Genomic DNA, 16,478 nt, shown 5'->3' on the forward strand with positions numbered 1-16,478 from the left:
GGGGAGGCACCCCCTCGTGGCGGGGACTGAGAGCCAGCCCCTCTTCCCTCCATTTCTCTTAGGACCCCCATCGCAGGGGGGGAGGCACCCCCCGCGAGGCGGGGACTGAGAGCCAGCCGCTCTTTCCCCCCTGGCTCTTAGGACCCCCATCGCAGGGAGGGGAGGCACCCCCCGCGAGGCGGTGACTGAGAGCCAGCCCTTCTTCCTCGCCCAACTCTGAGGATCCCCATCACACGGGGGAGGCACACCGCGCGAGGCGGGGACTGAGAGCCAGTCCCTCTTCCCCCCCTGGCTTATGACCCCCATCGAGGATTCTAAGACCCTTAGGACCGACCTGGAGGGCTGTGGGTATTAGGTGTCCAAGAAGAAAACTCAGATCTGCCGACGACCGCAGGTAGCTTACTTGGGATTTACTATTCGACAGGTGTCCGAAAGCAGCCCGGGATCCGAAAGAAAGCAGGTCATTTGCAATCTTCCGGAGCCTAAGGGCAGAAGGCTGGTGAGAGAATTCCTAGGAGCTGTGGGGTTTTGTAGACTGCGGAGCCCAACTTTGCAGTATTAGCCACGCCTTTGTATGACGTCACAAAGGGGGCGGGGACCGGGAACTTTTGGAATGGGGATTCCAACAACAGCAAGTCTTTCATGACTTAAAGGAAAAACTTCTGAAAGCCCCAGCCCAGGGGCTAGCGGATCTCACAAAGCCTTTTCCACTGTATGCGTCAGAGAAAAGATGGCAGCTGGACTTTAAACCCAAACTGTGGGGCCATGGCTGAGGCCGGTGGCCTACCTCTCTAAACAGCTAGACAGGGTTTCTAAAGGATGGCCCCCCTGTTTGAGGGCCTTGGCAGCAACTGCCCTGCTAGTACAAGAAGCAAATCAGCTGACTCTTGGGAAAAACCAGAACATAAAGGCCCCCCAAGCTGTGGTGACTGAAAGCCAGCCCCTCTTCCCCTCCTGGCTCTTAGGACCCCCATCGCAGGAAGGGGAGGCACTCCCCGAGAGGCGGGCACTGAGAGCCAGCCCCTCATCCCCCCCCTGGCTCTTAGGACCCACATCGCAGGGGGAGGAGGCACCTCCAGTGAGGCGGGGTCTCAGAGCCAGCCCCTCTTCCCCCACTGGCCCTTAGGACCCCCATCGCAGGGGGGGAGGCACCCCCCACGAGGCGGAGACTGAGAGCCAGCCCCTCTAAGCCTTCTGGCTCTTAGGACCCCCATCACGGGGGGGGGAGGCACCCCCCGCGAGGCGGGTACAGAGAGCCAGCCCCTCTAAGCCTTCTGGCTCTTAGGACCCCCATCACGGGGGGAGGGAGGCACCCCCCGCGAGGCGGGTACAGAGAGCCAGCCCCTCTAAGCCTTCTGGCTCTTAGGACCCCCATCACGGGGGGAGGGAGGCACCCCCCGCGAGGCGGGTACAGAGAGCCAGCCCCTCTAAGCCTTCTGGCTCTTAGGAACCCCATCACGGGGGGGGGAGGCACCCCCCGCGAGGCGGGTATAGAGAGCCAGCCCCTCTTCTGCTCCTGGCTCTTAGGACCCCCATCACAGGGGGGGAGGCACCCCCCGCAAGGCGGGTACAGTGAGCCAGCCCCTCTTCCCCCACTGGCCCTTAGGAACCCCATCACGGGGGGGGAGGCACCCCCCGTGAGGCAGGTTCTCAGAGCCAGCCCCCCTTCCCCCACTGGCCCTTAGGACCCCCATCGCAGGGGGGGGAGGCACCCCCCGTGAGGCGGGGTCTCAGAGGCAGCCCCTCTTCCCCCACTGGCCCTTAGGACCCCCATCGCAGGGGGGGGAGGCACCCCCAGCGAGGCGGGGTCTCAGAGCCAGCCCCTCTTCCCCCACTGGCTCTTAGGACCCCCATCGCAGTGAGGGGAGGCACCCCCAGCGAGGCGGGGTCTCAGAGCCAGCCCCTCTTCCCCCGCTGGCTCTGAGGATCCTCCGTGGACTCACAGCCTCTTTACCATATTGTGAGTAATATCATCTCCCCCTCTGGAGATTACGAACTCTTTCACAGACGGGTGTACACCCTCGGTGTACAGAGGGTGTACACCCGTCTGTATTGGGAGTCATATCATCCTCTTCCTCCCTGAATATGAAGAACAGTATCACAGGGGTGTTTCTGCTCCCTGCGATATCGCGTGTCATATCCTCCTCTCCCACGTTGCAATTAGAAGGAGTATCAGTGGGGGCGTGTCCACCTGTAGGGAAAAGAGAGAGAGATCAGACTGTCACTGTGTCCATGTAGAAAGGAGAGACATAAGAGACTCCATTTTGAAAAAGACCTGTCCTTTAAACAATTGCTTTGCTGAGATGTTGTTAATTTGTAGCTTTGCCCTAGCCGCTTGGCCCCAGCCACTTTGACCCAACCTGGAGCTCACAAAAACATGTGTTGTATAAAATCAAAGTTTAAGGGATGTAGGGCTGTGCAGGACGTGCCTTGTTAACAAAATGTTTACCAGCAGTATACTTGGTAAAAGTCATCGCCATTCTCTAGTCTCAATAAACCGGGGACACAATGCACTGTGGAAAGCCGCAGGGACCTCTGCCCTTGAAAGCAGGGTATTGTCCAAGCTTTCTCCCCATGTGATAGTCTGAAATATAGCCTCATGGGATGAGAAAGACCTGACCGTCCCCCAGCCCGACACCCGTAATGGGTCCGTGCTGAGGTGGATTAGTAAAAGAGGAAAGCCTCTTGCAGCTGAGATGGAGGAAGGCCACTATCTCCTGCTGGCCCCTGGGAACTGAATGTCTCGGTGTAAAACCCGATTGTACATTCGTTCAACTCTGAGATAGGAGAAAAGCTGCCCTGTGGCGGGAGGCCAGACATGTTTGCAGTAACACTGCCTTGTTCTTCTTTACTCCACTGAGATGTTTGGGTGGAGAGAAACAAATCTGGCTTACGTGCACGTCCAGTCATAGCACCTTCCCTTGAACCTAATTATGACATGGATTCTTTTGCTCACATGTCTTCTGCTGACTCTCTCCTTATCATCACCCTGCTCTCCTACTACATTCCTTTCTGCTAAAATCATGAAAATCATAATCAATAAAAACTGAGGGAACTCAGAGGCTGGTGCCGGTGCAGGTCCTTGGTGTGCTGAGCGCCGGTCCCCTGGACCCACTGTTGTATCTTTACACTTTCTCTCTGTGTCTTATTTCTTTTCTCAGTCTCTCGTCCCACCCAACTAGAAATACTCACAGGTGTGGAGGGGCAGTCCACCACTTCATCCACCTTCTGTCATATTGAAAGTAACATCATCTTCTTCCCTCCAGGATCGTGGGAATAATATCCCTGGGGGGTTTCCACTTTCTGCCATGTATGTAGTCATATCACCCCCTCCGCCGTGGAATATCATTAAGGAACATCTCACACGGGGCTGTATACTTCCTCCGATATTGGGAGTGACATCAACCTCTCGGTCTCTGAATATGAGGAAGAAAATCACAGGGCGGGTGTACACCTCGTGCTCTACGATGGGGAGTCATGTCTGTCTGTTATGGGGAGTAATATCATCCTCTCCCTTTCAGGATACTAATAACAATTTAACAGGCTGGGTGAACACAGCCTGCGATGCTGAAATTATCATCCTCTCCCCCTCTTTCTCCCCTGGCTCTTAGGATGCCCATCTCAGCGGAGCGAGCCACCCCCCGCGAGGCGGGGACTGAGCCAGCCCCTCTTCCCCCCTGGCTCTTAGGACCCCCATCGCAGTGGGGGGATGCACCCCTGGCGAGGCGCGGACTTAGAGCCAGCCGCTCTTCCCCCCCTGGCTCTTGGGACCCCCATCGCAGGGGGGAGGCACCCCCTCGTGGCGGGGACTGAGAGCCAGCCCCTCTTCCCTCCATTTCTCTTAGGACCCCCATCGCAGGGGGGGAGGCACCCCCCGCGAGGCGGGGACTGAGAGCCAGCCGCTCTTTCCCCCCTGGCTCTTAGGACCCCCATCGCAGGGAGGGGAGGCACCCCCCGCGAGGCGGTGACTGAGAGCCAGCCCTTCTTCCTCGCCCAACTCTGAGGATCCCCATCACACGGGGGAGGCACACCGCGCGAGGCGGGGACTGAGAGCCAGTCCCTCTTCCCCCCCTGGCTTATGACCCCCATCGAGGATTCTAAGACCCTTAGGACCGACCTGGAGGGCTGTGGGTATTAGGTGTCCAAGAAGAAAACTCAGATCTGCCGACGACCGCAGGTAGCTTACTTGGGATTTACTATTCGACAGGTGTCCGAAAGCAGCCCGGGATCCGAAAGAAAGCAGGTCATTTGCAATCTTCCGGAGCCTAAGGGCAGAAGGCTGGTGAGAGAATTCCTAGGAGCTGTGGGGTTTTGTAGACTGCGGAGCCCAACTTTGCAGTATTAGCCACGCCTTTGTATGACGTCACAAAGGGGGCGGGGACCGGGAACTTTTGGAATGGGGATTCCAACAACAGCAAGTCTTTCATGACTTAAAGGAAAAACTTCTGAAAGCCCCAGCCCAGGGGCTAGCGGATCTCACAAAGCCTTTTCCACTGTATGCGTCAGAGAAAAGATGGCAGCTGGACTTTAAACCCAAACTGTGGGGCCATGGCTGAGGCCGGTGGCCTACCTCTCTAAACAGCTAGACAGGGTTTCTAAAGGATGGCCCCCCTGTTTGAGGGCCTTGGCAGCAACTGCCCTGCTAGTACAAGAAGCAAATCAGCTGACTCTTGGGAAAAACCAGAACATAAAGGCCCCCCAAGCTGTGGTGACTGAAAGCCAGCCCCTCTTCCCCTCCTGGCTCTTAGGACCCCCATCGCAGGAAGGGGAGGCACTCCCCGAGAGGCGGGCACTGAGAGCCAGCCCCTCATCCCCCCCCTGGCTCTTAGGACCCACATCGCAGGGGGAGGAGGCACCTCCAGTGAGGCGGGGTCTCAGAGCCAGCCCCTCTTCCCCCACTGGCCCTTAGGACCCCCATCGCAGGGGGGGAGGCACCCCCCACGAGGCGGAGACTGAGAGCCAGCCCCTCTAAGCCTTCTGGCTCTTAGGACCCCCATCACGGGGGGGGGAGGCACCCCCCGCGAGGCGGGTACAGAGAGCCAGCCCCTCTAAGCCTTCTGGCTCTTAGGACCCCCATCACGGGGGGAGGGAGGCACCCCCCGCGAGGCGGGTACAGAGAGCCAGCCCCTCTAAGCCTTCTGGCTCTTAGGACCCCCATCACGGGGGGAGGGAGGCACCCCCCGCGAGGCGGGTACAGAGAGCCAGCCCCTCTAAGCCTTCTGGCTCTTAGGAACCCCATCACGGGGGGGGGAGGCACCCCCCGCGAGGCGGGTATAGAGAGCCAGCCCCTCTTCTGCTCCTGGCTCTTAGGACCCCCATCACAGGGGGGGAGGCACCCCCCGCAAGGCGGGTACAGTGAGCCAGCCCCTCTTCCCCCACTGGCCCTTAGGAACCCCATCACGGGGGGGGAGGCACCCCCCGTGAGGCAGGTTCTCAGAGCCAGCCCCCCTTCCCCCACTGGCCCTTAGGACCCCCATCGCAGGGGGGGGAGGCACCCCCCGTGAGGCGGGGTCTCAGAGGCAGCCCCTCTTCCCCCACTGGCCCTTAGGACCCCCATCGCAGGGGGGGGAGGCACCCCCAGCGAGGCGGGGTCTCAGAGCCAGCCCCTCTTCCCCCACTGGCTCTTAGGACCCCCATCGCAGTGAGGGGAGGCACCCCCAGCGAGGCGGGGTCTCAGAGCCAGCCCCTCTTCCCCCGCTGGCTCTGAGGATCCTCCGTGGACTCACAGCCTCTTTACCATATTGTGAGTAATATCATCTCCCCCTCTGGAGATTACGAACTCTTTCACAGACGGGTGTACACCCTCGGTGTACAGAGGGTGTACACCCGTCTGTATTGGGAGTCATATCATCCTCTTCCTCCCTGAATATGAAGAACAGTATCACAGGGGTGTTTCTGCTCCCTGCGATATCGCGTGTCATATCCTCCTCTCCCACGTTGCAATTAGAAGGAGTATCAGTGGGGGCGTGTCCACCTGTAGGGAAAAGAGAGAGAGATCAGACTGTCACTGTGTCCATGTAGAAAGGAGAGACATAAGAGACTCCATTTTGAAAAAGACCTGTCCTTTAAACAATTGCTTTGCTGAGATGTTGTTAATTTGTAGCTTTGCCCTAGCCGCTTGGCCCCAGCCACTTTGACCCAACCTGGAGCTCACAAAAACATGTGTTGTATAAAATCAAAGTTTAAGGGATGTAGGGCTGTGCAGGACGTGCCTTGTTAACAAAATGTTTACCAGCAGTATACTTGGTAAAAGTCATCGCCATTCTCTAGTCTCAATAAACCGGGGACACAATGCACTGTGGAAAGCCGCAGGGACCTCTGCCCTTGAAAGCAGGGTATTGTCCAAGCTTTCTCCCCATGTGATAGTCTGAAATATAGCCTCATGGGATGAGAAAGACCTGACCGTCCCCCAGCCCGACACCCGTAATGGGTCCGTGCTGAGGTGGATTAGTAAAAGAGGAAAGCCTCTTGCAGCTGAGATGGAGGAAGGCCACTATCTCCTGCTGGCCCCTGGGAACTGAATGTCTCGGTGTAAAACCCGATTGTACATTCGTTCAACTCTGAGATAGGAGAAAAGCTGCCCTGTGGCGGGAGGCCAGACATGTTTGCAGTAACACTGCCTTGTTCTTCTTTACTCCACTGAGATGTTTGGGTGGAGAGAAACAAATCTGGCTTACGTGCACGTCCAGTCATAGCACCTTCCCTTGAACCTAATTATGACATGGATTCTTTTGCTCACATGTCTTCTGCTGACTCTCTCCTTATCATCACCCTGCTCTCCTACTACATTCCTTTCTGCTAAAATCATGAAAATCATAATCAATAAAAACTGAGGGAACTCAGAGGCTGGTGCCGGTGCAGGTCCTTGGTGTGCTGAGCGCCGGTCCCCTGGACCCACTGTTGTATCTTTACACTTTCTCTCTGTGTCTTATTTCTTTTCTCAGTCTCTCGTCCCACCCAACTAGAAATACTCACAGGTGTGGAGGGGCAGTCCACCACTTCATCCACCTTCTGTCATATTGAAAGTAACATCATCTTCTTCCCTCCAGGATCGTGGGAATAATATCCCTGGGGGGTTTCCACTTTCTGCCATGTATGTAGTCATATCACCCCCTCCGCCGTGGAATATCATTAAGGAACATCTCACACGGGGCTGTATACTTCCTCCGATATTGGGAGTGACATCAACCTCTCGGTCTCTGAATATGAGGAAGAAAATCACAGGGCGGGTGTACACCTCGTGCTCTACGATGGGGAGTCATGTCTGTCTGTTATGGGGAGTAATATCATCCTCTCCCTTTCAGGATACTAATAACAATTTAACAGGCTGGGTGAACACAGCCTGCGATGCTGAAATTATCATCCTCTCCCCCTCTTTCTCCCCTGGCTCTTAGGATGCCCATCTCAGCGGAGCGAGCCACCCCCCGCGAGGCGGGGACTGAGCCAGCCCCTCTTCCCCCCTGGCTCTTAGGACCCCCATCGCAGTGGGGGGATGCACCCCTGGCGAGGCGCGGACTTAGAGCCAGCCGCTCTTCCCCCCCTGGCTCTTGGGACCCCCATCGCAGGGGGGAGGCACCCCCTCGTGGCGGGGACTGAGAGCCAGCCCCTCTTCCCTCCATTTCTCTTAGGACCCCCATCGCAGGGGGGGAGGCACCCCCCGCGAGGCGGGGACTGAGAGCCAGCCGCTCTTTCCCCCCTGGCTCTTAGGACCCCCATCGCAGGGAGGGGAGGCACCCCCCGCGAGGCGGTGACTGAGAGCCAGCCCTTCTTCCTCGCCCAACTCTGAGGATCCCCATCACACGGGGGAGGCACACCGCGCGAGGCGGGGACTGAGAGCCAGTCCCTCTTCCCCCCCTGGCTTATGACCCCCATCGAGGATTCTAAGACCCTTAGGACCGACCTGGAGGGCTGTGGGTATTAGGTGTCCAAGAAGAAAACTCAGATCTGCCGACGACCGCAGGTAGCTTACTTGGGATTTACTATTCGACAGGTGTCCGAAAGCAGCCCGGGATCCGAAAGAAAGCAGGTCATTTGCAATCTTCCGGAGCCTAAGGGCAGAAGGCTGGTGAGAGAATTCCTAGGAGCTGTGGGGTTTTGTAGACTGCGGAGCCCAACTTTGCAGTATTAGCCACGCCTTTGTATGACGTCACAAAGGGGGCGGGGACCGGGAACTTTTGGAATGGGGATTCCAACAACAGCAAGTCTTTCATGACTTAAAGGAAAAACTTCTGAAAGCCCCAGCCCAGGGGCTAGCGGATCTCACAAAGCCTTTTCCACTGTATGCGTCAGAGAAAAGATGGCAGCTGGACTTTAAACCCAAACTGTGGGGCCATGGCTGAGGCCGGTGGCCTACCTCTCTAAACAGCTAGACAGGGTTTCTAAAGGATGGCCCCCCTGTTTGAGGGCCTTGGCAGCAACTGCCCTGCTAGTACAAGAAGCAAATCAGCTGACTCTTGGGAAAAACCAGAACATAAAGGCCCCCCAAGCTGTGGTGACTGAAAGCCAGCCCCTCTTCCCCTCCTGGCTCTTAGGACCCCCATCGCAGGAAGGGGAGGCACTCCCCGAGAGGCGGGCACTGAGAGCCAGCCCCTCATCCCCCCCCCTGGCTCTTAGGACCCACATCGCAGGGGGAGGAGGCACCTCCAGTGAGGCGGGGTCTCAGAGCCAGCCCCTCTTCCCCCACTGGCCCTTAGGACCCCCATCGCAGGGGGGGAGGCACCCCCCACGAGGCGGAGACTGAGAGCCAGCCCCTCTAAGCCTTCTGGCTCTTAGGACCCCCATCACGGGGGGGGGAGGCACCCCCCGCGAGGCGGGTACAGAGAGCCAGCCCCTCTAAGCCTTCTGGCTCTTAGGACCCCCATCACGGGGGGAGGGAGGCACCCCCCGCGAGGCGGGTACAGAGAGCCAGCCCCTCTAAGCCTTCTGGCTCTTAGGACCCCCATCACGGGGGGAGGGAGGCACCCCCCGCGAGGCGGGTACAGAGAGCCAGCCCCTCTAAGCCTTCTGGCTCTTAGGAACCCCATCACGGGGGGGGGAGGCACCCCCCGCGAGGCGGGTATAGAGAGCCAGCCCCTCTTCTGCTCCTGGCTCTTAGGACCCCCATCACAGGGGGGGAGGCACCCCCCGCAAGGCGGGTACAGTGAGCCAGCCCCTCTTCCCCCACTGGCCCTTAGGAACCCCATCACGGGGGGGGAGGCACCCCCCGTGAGGCAGGTTCTCAGAGCCAGCCCCCCTTCCCCCACTGGCCCTTAGGACCCCCATCGCAGGGGGGGGAGGCACCCCCCGCGAGGCGGGGTCTCAGAGGCAGCCCCTCTTCCCCCACTGGCCCTTAGGACCCCCATCGCAGGGGGGGGAGGCACCCCCAGCGAGGCGGGGTCTCAGAGCCAGCCCCTCTTCCCCCACTGGCTCTTAGGACCCCCATCGCAGTGAGGGGAGGCACCCCCAGCGAGGCGGGGTCTCAGAGCCAGCCCCTCTTCCCCCGCTGGCTCTGAGGATCCTCCGTGGACTCACAGCCTCTTTACCATATTGTGAGTAATATCATCTCCCCCTCTGGAGATTACGAACTCTTTCACAGACGGGTGTACACCCTCGGTGTACAGAGGGTGTACACCCGTCTGTATTGGGAGTCATATCATCCTCTTCCTCCCTGAATATGAAGAACAGTATCACAGGGGTGTTTCTGCTCCCTGCGATATCGCGTGTCATATCCTCCTCTCCCACGTTGCAATTAGAAGGAGTATCAGTGGGGGCGTGTCCACCTGTAGGGAAAAGAGAGAGAGATCAGACTGTCACTGTGTCCATGTAGAAAGGAGAGACATAAGAGACTCCATTTTGAAAAAGACCTGTCCTTTAAACAATTGCTTTGCTGAGATGTTGTTAATTTGTAGCTTTGCCCTAGCCGCTTGGCCCCAGCCACTTTGACCCAACCTGGAGCTCACAAAAACATGTGTTGTATAAAATCAAAGTTTAAGGGATGTAGGGCTGTGCAGGACGTGCCTTGTTAACAAAATGTTTACCAGCAGTATACTTGGTAAAAGTCATCGCCATTCTCTAGTCTCAATAAACCGGGGACACAATGCACTGTGGAAAGCCGCAGGGACCTCTGCCCTTGAAAGCAGGGTATTGTCCAAGCTTTCTCCCCATGTGATAGTCTGAAATATAGCCTCATGGGATGAGAAAGACCTGACCGTCCCCCAGCCCGACACCCGTAATGGGTCCGTGCTGAGGTGGATTAGTAAAAGAGGAAAGCCTCTTGCAGCTGAGATGGAGGAAGGCCACTATCTCCTGCTGGCCCCTGGGAACTGAATGTCTCGGTGTAAAACCCGATTGTACATTCGTTCAACTCTGAGATAGGAGAAAAGCTGCCCTGTGGCGGGAGGCCAGACATGTTTGCAGTAACACTGCCTTGTTCTTCTTTACTCCACTGAGATGTTTGGGTGGAGAGAAACAAATCTGGCTTACGTGCACGTCCAGTCATAGCACCTTCCCTTGAACCTAATTATGACATGGATTCTTTTGCTCACATGTCTTCTGCTGACTCTCTCCTTATCATCACCCTGCTCTCCTACTACATTCCTTTCTGCTAAAATCATGAAAATCATAATCAATAAAAACTGAGGGAACTCAGAGGCTGGTGCCGGTGCAGGTCCTTGGTGTGCTGAGCGCCGGTCCCCTGGACCCACTGTTGTATCTTTACACTTTCTCTCTGTGTCTTATTTCTTTTCTCAGTCTCTCGTCCCACCCAACTAGAAATACTCACAGGTGTGGAGGGGCAGTCCACCACTTCATCCACCTTCTGTCATATTGAAAGTAACATCATCTTCTTCCCTCCAGGATCGTGGGAATAATATCCCTGGGGGGTTTCCACTTTCTGCCATGTATGTAGTCATATCACCCCCTCCGCCGTGGAATATCATTAAGGAACATCTCACACGGGGCTGTATACTTCCTCCGATATTGGGAGTGACATCAACCTCTCGGTCTCTGAATATGAGGAAGAAAATCACAGGGCGGGTGTACACCTCGTGCTCTACGATGGGGAGTCATGTCTGTCTGTTATGGGGAGTAATATCATCCTCTCCCTTTCAGGATACTAATAACAATTTAACAGGCTGGGTGAACACAGCCTGCGATGCTGAAATTATCATCCTCTCCCCCTCTTTCTCCCCTGGCTCTTAGGATGCCCATCTCAGCGGAGCGAGCCACCCCCCGCGAGGCGGGGACTGAGCCAGCCCCTCTTCCCCCCTGGCTCTTAGGACCCCCATCGCAGTGGGGGGATGCACCCCTGGCGAGGCGCGGACTTAGAGCCAGCCGCTCTTCCCCCCCTGGCTCTTGGGACCCCCATCGCAGGGGGGAGGCACCCCCTCGTGGCGGGGACTGAGAGCCAGCCCCTCTTCCCTCCATTTCTCTTAGGACCCCCATCGCAGGGGGGGAGGCACCCCCCGCGAGGCGGGGACTGAGAGCCAGCCGCTCTTTCCCCCCTGGCTCTTAGGACCCCCATCGCAGGGAGGGGAGGCACCCCCCGCGAGGCGGTGACTGAGAGCCAGCCCTTCTTCCTCGCCCAACTCTGAGGATCCCCATCACACGGGGGAGGCACACCGCGCGAGGCGGGGACTGAGAGCCAGTCCCTCTTCCCCCCCTGGCTTATGACCCCCATCGAGGATTCTAAGACCCTTAGGACCGACCTGGAGGGCTGTGGGTATTAGGTGTCCAAGAAGAAAACTCAGATCTGCCGACGACCGCAGGTAGCTTACTTGGGATTTACTATTCGACAGGTGTCCGAAAGCAGCCCGGGATCCGAAAGAAAGCAGGTCATTTGCAATCTTCCGGAGCCTAAGGGCAGAAGGCTGGTGAGAGAATTCCTAGGAGCTGTGGGGTTTTGTAGACTGCGGAGCCCAACTTTGCAGTATTAGCCACGCCTTTGTATGACGTCACAAAGGGGGCGGGGACCGGGAACTTTTGGAATGGGGATTCCAACAACAGCAAGTCTTTCATGACTTAAAGGAAAAACTTCTGAAAGCCCCAGCCCAGGGGCTAGCGGATCTCACAAAGCCTTTTCCACTGTATGCGTCAGAGAAAAGATGGCAGCTGGACTTTAAACCCAAACTGTGGGGCCATGGCTGAGGCCGGTGGCCTACCTCTCTAAACAGCTAGACAGGGTTTCTAAAGGATGGCCCCCCTGTTTGAGGGCCTTGGCAGCAACTGCCCTGCTAGTACAAGAAGCAAATCAGCTGACTCTTGGGAAAAACCAGAACATAAAGGCCCCCCAAGCTGTGGTGACTGAAAGCCAGCCCCTCTTCCCCTCCTGGCTCTTAGGACCCCCATCGCAGGAAGGGGAGGCACTCCCCGAGAGGCGGGCACTGAGAGCCAGCCCCTCATCCCCCCCCTGGCTCTTAGGACCCACATCGCAGGGGGAGGAGGCACCTCCAGTGAGGCGGGGTCTCAGAGCCAGCCCCTCTTCCCCCACTGGCCCTTAGGACCCCCATCGCAGGGGGGGAGGCACCCCCCACGAGGCGGAGACTGAGAGCCAGCCCCTCTAAGCCTTCTGGCTCTTAGGACCCCCATCACGGGGGGGGGAGGCACCCCCCGCGAGGCGGGTACAGAGAGCCAGCCCCTCTAAGCCTTCTGGCTCTTAGGACCCCCATCACGGGGGGAGGGAGGCACCCCCCGCGAGGCGGGTACAGAGAGCCAGCCCCTCTAAGCCTTCTGGCTCTTAGGACCCCCATCACGGGGGGAGGGAGGCACCCCCCGCGAGGCGGGTACAGAGAGCCAGCCCCTCTAAGCCTTCTGGCTCTTAGGAACCCCATCACGGGGGGGGGAGGCACCCCCCGCGAGGCGGGTATAGAGAGCCAGCCCCTCTTCTGCTCCTGGCTCTTAGGACCCCCATCACAGGGGGGGAGGCACCCCCCGCAAGGCGGGTACAGTGAGCCAGCCCCTCTTCCCCCACTGGCCCTTAGGAACCCCATCACGGGGGGGAGGCACCCCCCGTGAGGCAGGTTCTCAGAGCCAGCCCCCCTTCCCCCACTGGCCCTTAGGACCCCCATCGCAGGGGGGGGAGGCACCCCCCGTGAGGCGGGGTCTCAGAGGCAGCCCCTCTTCCCCCACTGGCCCTTAGGACCCCCATCGCAGGGGGGGGAGGCACCCCCAGCGAGGCGGGGTCTCAGAGCCAGCCCCTCTTCCCCCACTGGCTCTTAGGACCCCCATCGCAGTGAGGGGAGGCACCCCCAGCGAGGCGGGGTCTCAGAGCCAGCCCCTCTTCCCCCGCTGGCTCTGAGGATCCTCCGTGGACTCACAGCCTCTTTACCATATTGTGAGTAATATCATCTCCCCCTCTGGAGATTACGAACTCTTTCACAGACGGGTGTACACCCTCGGTGTACAGAGGGTGTACACCCGTCTGTATTGGGAGTCATATCATCCTCTTCCTCCCTGAATATGAAGAACAGTATCACAGGGGTGTTTCTGCTCCCTGCGATATCGCGTGTCATATCCTCCTCTCCCACGTTGCAATTAGAAGGAGTATCAGTGGGGGCGTGTCCACCTGTAGGGAAAAGAGAGAGAGATCAGACTGTCACTGTGTCCATGTAGAAAGGAGAGACATAAGAGACTCCATTTTGAAAAAGACCTGTCCTTTAAACAATTGCTTTGCTGAGATGTTGTTAATTTGTAGCTTTGCCCTAGCCGCTTGGCCCCAGCCACTTTGACCCAACCTGGAGCTCACAAAAACATGTGTTGTATAAAATCAAAGTTTAAGGGATGTAGGGCTGTGCAGGACGTGCCTTGTTAACAAAATGTTTACCAGCAGTATACTTGGTAAAAGTCATCGCCATTCTCTAGTCTCAATAAACCGGGGACACAATGCACTGTGGAAAGCCGCAGGGACCTCTGCCCTTGAAAGCAGGGTATTGTCCAAGCTTTCTCCCCATGTGATAGTCTGAAATATAGCCTCATGGGATGAGAAAGACCTGACCGTCCCCCAGCCCGACACCCGTAATGGGTCCGTGCTGAGGTGGATTAGTAAAAGAGGAAAGCCTCTTGCAGCTGAGATGGAGGAAGGCCACTATCTCCTGCTGGCCCCTGGGAACTGAATGTCTCGGTGTAAAACCCGATTGTACATTCGTTCAACTCTGAGATAGGAGAAAAGCTGCCCTGTGGCGGGAGGCCAGACATGTTTGCAGTAACACTGCCTTGTTCTTCTTTACTCCACTGAGATGTTTGGGTGGAGAGAAACAAATCTGGCTTACGTGCACGTCCAGTCATAGCACCTTCCCTTGAACCTAATTATGACATGGATTCTTTTGCTCACATGTCTTCTGCTGACTCTCTCCTTATCATCACCCTGCTCTCCTACTACATTCCTTTCTGCTAAAATCATGAAAATCATAATCAATAAAAACTGAGGGAACTCAGAGGCTGGTGCCGGTGCAGGTCCTTGGTGTGCTGAGCGCCGGTCCCCTGGACCCACTGTTGTATCTTTACACTTTCTCTCTGTGTCTTATTTCTTTTCTCAGTCTCTCGTCCCACCCAACTAGAAATACTCACAGGTGTGGAGGGGCAGTCCACCACTTCATCCACCTTCTGTCATATTGAAAGTAACATCATCTTCTTCCCTCCAGGATCGTGGGAATAATATCCCTGGGGGGTTTCCACTTTCTGCCATGTATGTAGTCATATCACCCCCTCCGCCGTGGAATATCATTAAGGAACATCTCACACGGGGCTGTATACTTCCTCCGATATTGGGAGTGACATCAACCTCTCGGTCTCTGAATATGAGGAAGAAAATCACAGGGCGGGTGTACACCTCGTGCTCTACGATGGGGAGTCATGTCTGTCTGTTATGGGGAGTAATATCATCCTCTCCCTTTCAGGATACTAATAACAATTTAACAGGCTGGGTGAACACAGCCTGCGATGCTGAAATTATCATCCTCTCCCCCTCTTTCTCCCCTGGCTCTTAGGATGCCCATCTCAGCGGAGCGAGCCACCCCCCGCGAGGCGGGGACTGAGCCAGCCCCTCTTCCCCCCTGGCTCTTAGGACCCCCATCGCAGTGGGGGGATGCACCCCTGGCGAGGCGCGGACTTAGAGCCAGCCGCTCTTCCCCCCCTGGCTCTTGGGACCCCCATCGCAGGGGGGAGGCACCCCCTCGTGGCGGGGACTGAGAGCCAGCCCCTCTTCCCTCCATTTCTCTTAGGACCCCCATCGCAGGGGGGGAGGCACCCCCCGCGAGGCGGGGACTGAGAGCCAGCCGCTCTTTCCCCCCTGGCTCTTAGGACCCCCATCGCAGGGAGGGGAGGCACCCCCCGCGAGGCGGTGACTGAGAGCCAGCCCTTCTTCCTCGCCCAACTCTGAGGATCCCCATCACACGGGGGAGGCACACCGCGCGAGGCGGGGACTGAGAGCCAGTCCCTCTTCCCCCCCTGGCTTATGACCCCCATCGAGGATTCTAAGACCCTTAGGACCGACCTGGAGGGCTGTGGGTATTAGGTGTCCAAGAAGAAAACTCAGATCTGCCGACGACCGCAGGTAGCTTACTTGGGATTTACTATTCGACAGGTGTCCGAAAGCAGCCCGGGATCCGAAAGAAAGCAGGTCATTTGCAATCTTCCGGAGCCTAAGGGCAGAAGGCTGGTGAGAGAATTCCTAGGAGCTGTGGGGTTTTGTAGACTGCGGAGCCCAACTTTGCAGTATTAGCCACGCCTTTGTATGACGTCACAAAGGGGGCGGGGACCGGGAACTTTTGGAATGGGGATTCCAACAACAGCAAGTCTTTCATGACTTAAAGGAAAAACTTCTGAAAGCCCCAGCCCAGGGGCTAGCGGATCTCACAAAGCCTTTTCCACTGTATGCGTCAGAGAAAAGATGGCAGCTGGACTTTAAACCCAAACTGTGGGGCCATGGCTGAGGCCGGTGGCCTACCTCTCTAAACAGCTAGACAGGGTTTCTAAAGGATGGCCCCCCTGTTTGAGGGCCTTGGCAGCAACTGCCCTGCTAGTACAAGAAGCAAATCAGCTGACTCTTGGGAAAAACCAGAACATAAAGGCCCCCCAAGCTGTGGTGACTGAAAGCCAGCCCCTCTTCCCCTCCTGGCTCTTAGGACCCCCATCGCAGGAAGGGGAGGCACTCCCCGAGAGGCGGGCACTGAGAGCCAGCCCCTCATCCCCCCCCTGGCTCTTAGGACCCACATCGCAGGGGGAGGAGGCACCTCCAGTGAGGCGGGGTCTCAGAGCCAGCCCCTCTTCCCCCACTGGCCCTTAGGACCCCCATCGCAGGGGGGGAGGCACCCCCCACGAGGCGGAGACTGAGAGCCAGCCCCTCTAAGCCTTCTGGCTCTTAGGACCCCCATCACGGGGGGGGGAGGCACCCCCCGCGAGGCGGGTACAGAGAGCCAGCCCCTCTAAGCCTTCTGGCTCTTAGGACCCCCATCACGGGGGGCGGAGGCACCCCCCGCGAGGCGGGTATAGAGAGCCAGCCCCTC

The 16,478-nt window shown here is 57.6% G+C and overlaps 1 long non-coding RNA gene across 4 annotated transcripts in view; it reads right to left on the reverse strand.

Annotated features, from left to right (window-relative positions):
* The window catches only part of LOC134807616 (uncharacterized), a 37,563-nt gene extending 21,157 nt beyond the window's left edge, over positions 1 to 16,406 (reverse strand). For 2 of the 4 annotated variants that reach the window (XR_010148517.1, XR_010148515.1), the window contains exons 1-9: positions 15,467 to 16,405; positions 14,542 to 14,765; positions 11,685 to 13,540; positions 10,760 to 10,983; positions 7,901 to 9,758; positions 6,976 to 7,199; positions 4,118 to 5,974; positions 3,193 to 3,416; positions 335 to 2,191 (exon numbers count right to left, since the gene is read on the reverse strand). This is a non-coding gene — a long non-coding RNA (uncharacterized LOC134807616). Of the gene's footprint in view, positions 1 to 334; positions 2,192 to 3,192; positions 3,417 to 4,117; positions 5,975 to 6,975; positions 7,200 to 7,900; positions 9,759 to 10,759; positions 10,984 to 11,684; positions 13,541 to 14,541; positions 14,766 to 15,466 lie in introns of all 4 variants that reach the window. The other 2 variants (XR_010148518.1, XR_010148516.1) reach the window with 2 other exon arrangements.
* Positions 16,407 to 16,478: the final 72 nt, after the last annotated feature.

The sequence above is a fragment of the Pan troglodytes genome, chromosome 11 (assembly GCF_028858775.2).
Source record: "Pan troglodytes isolate AG18354 chromosome 11, NHGRI_mPanTro3-v2.0_pri, whole genome shotgun sequence".
NCBI lineage: Eukaryota > Metazoa > Chordata > Mammalia > Primates > Hominidae > Pan > Pan troglodytes.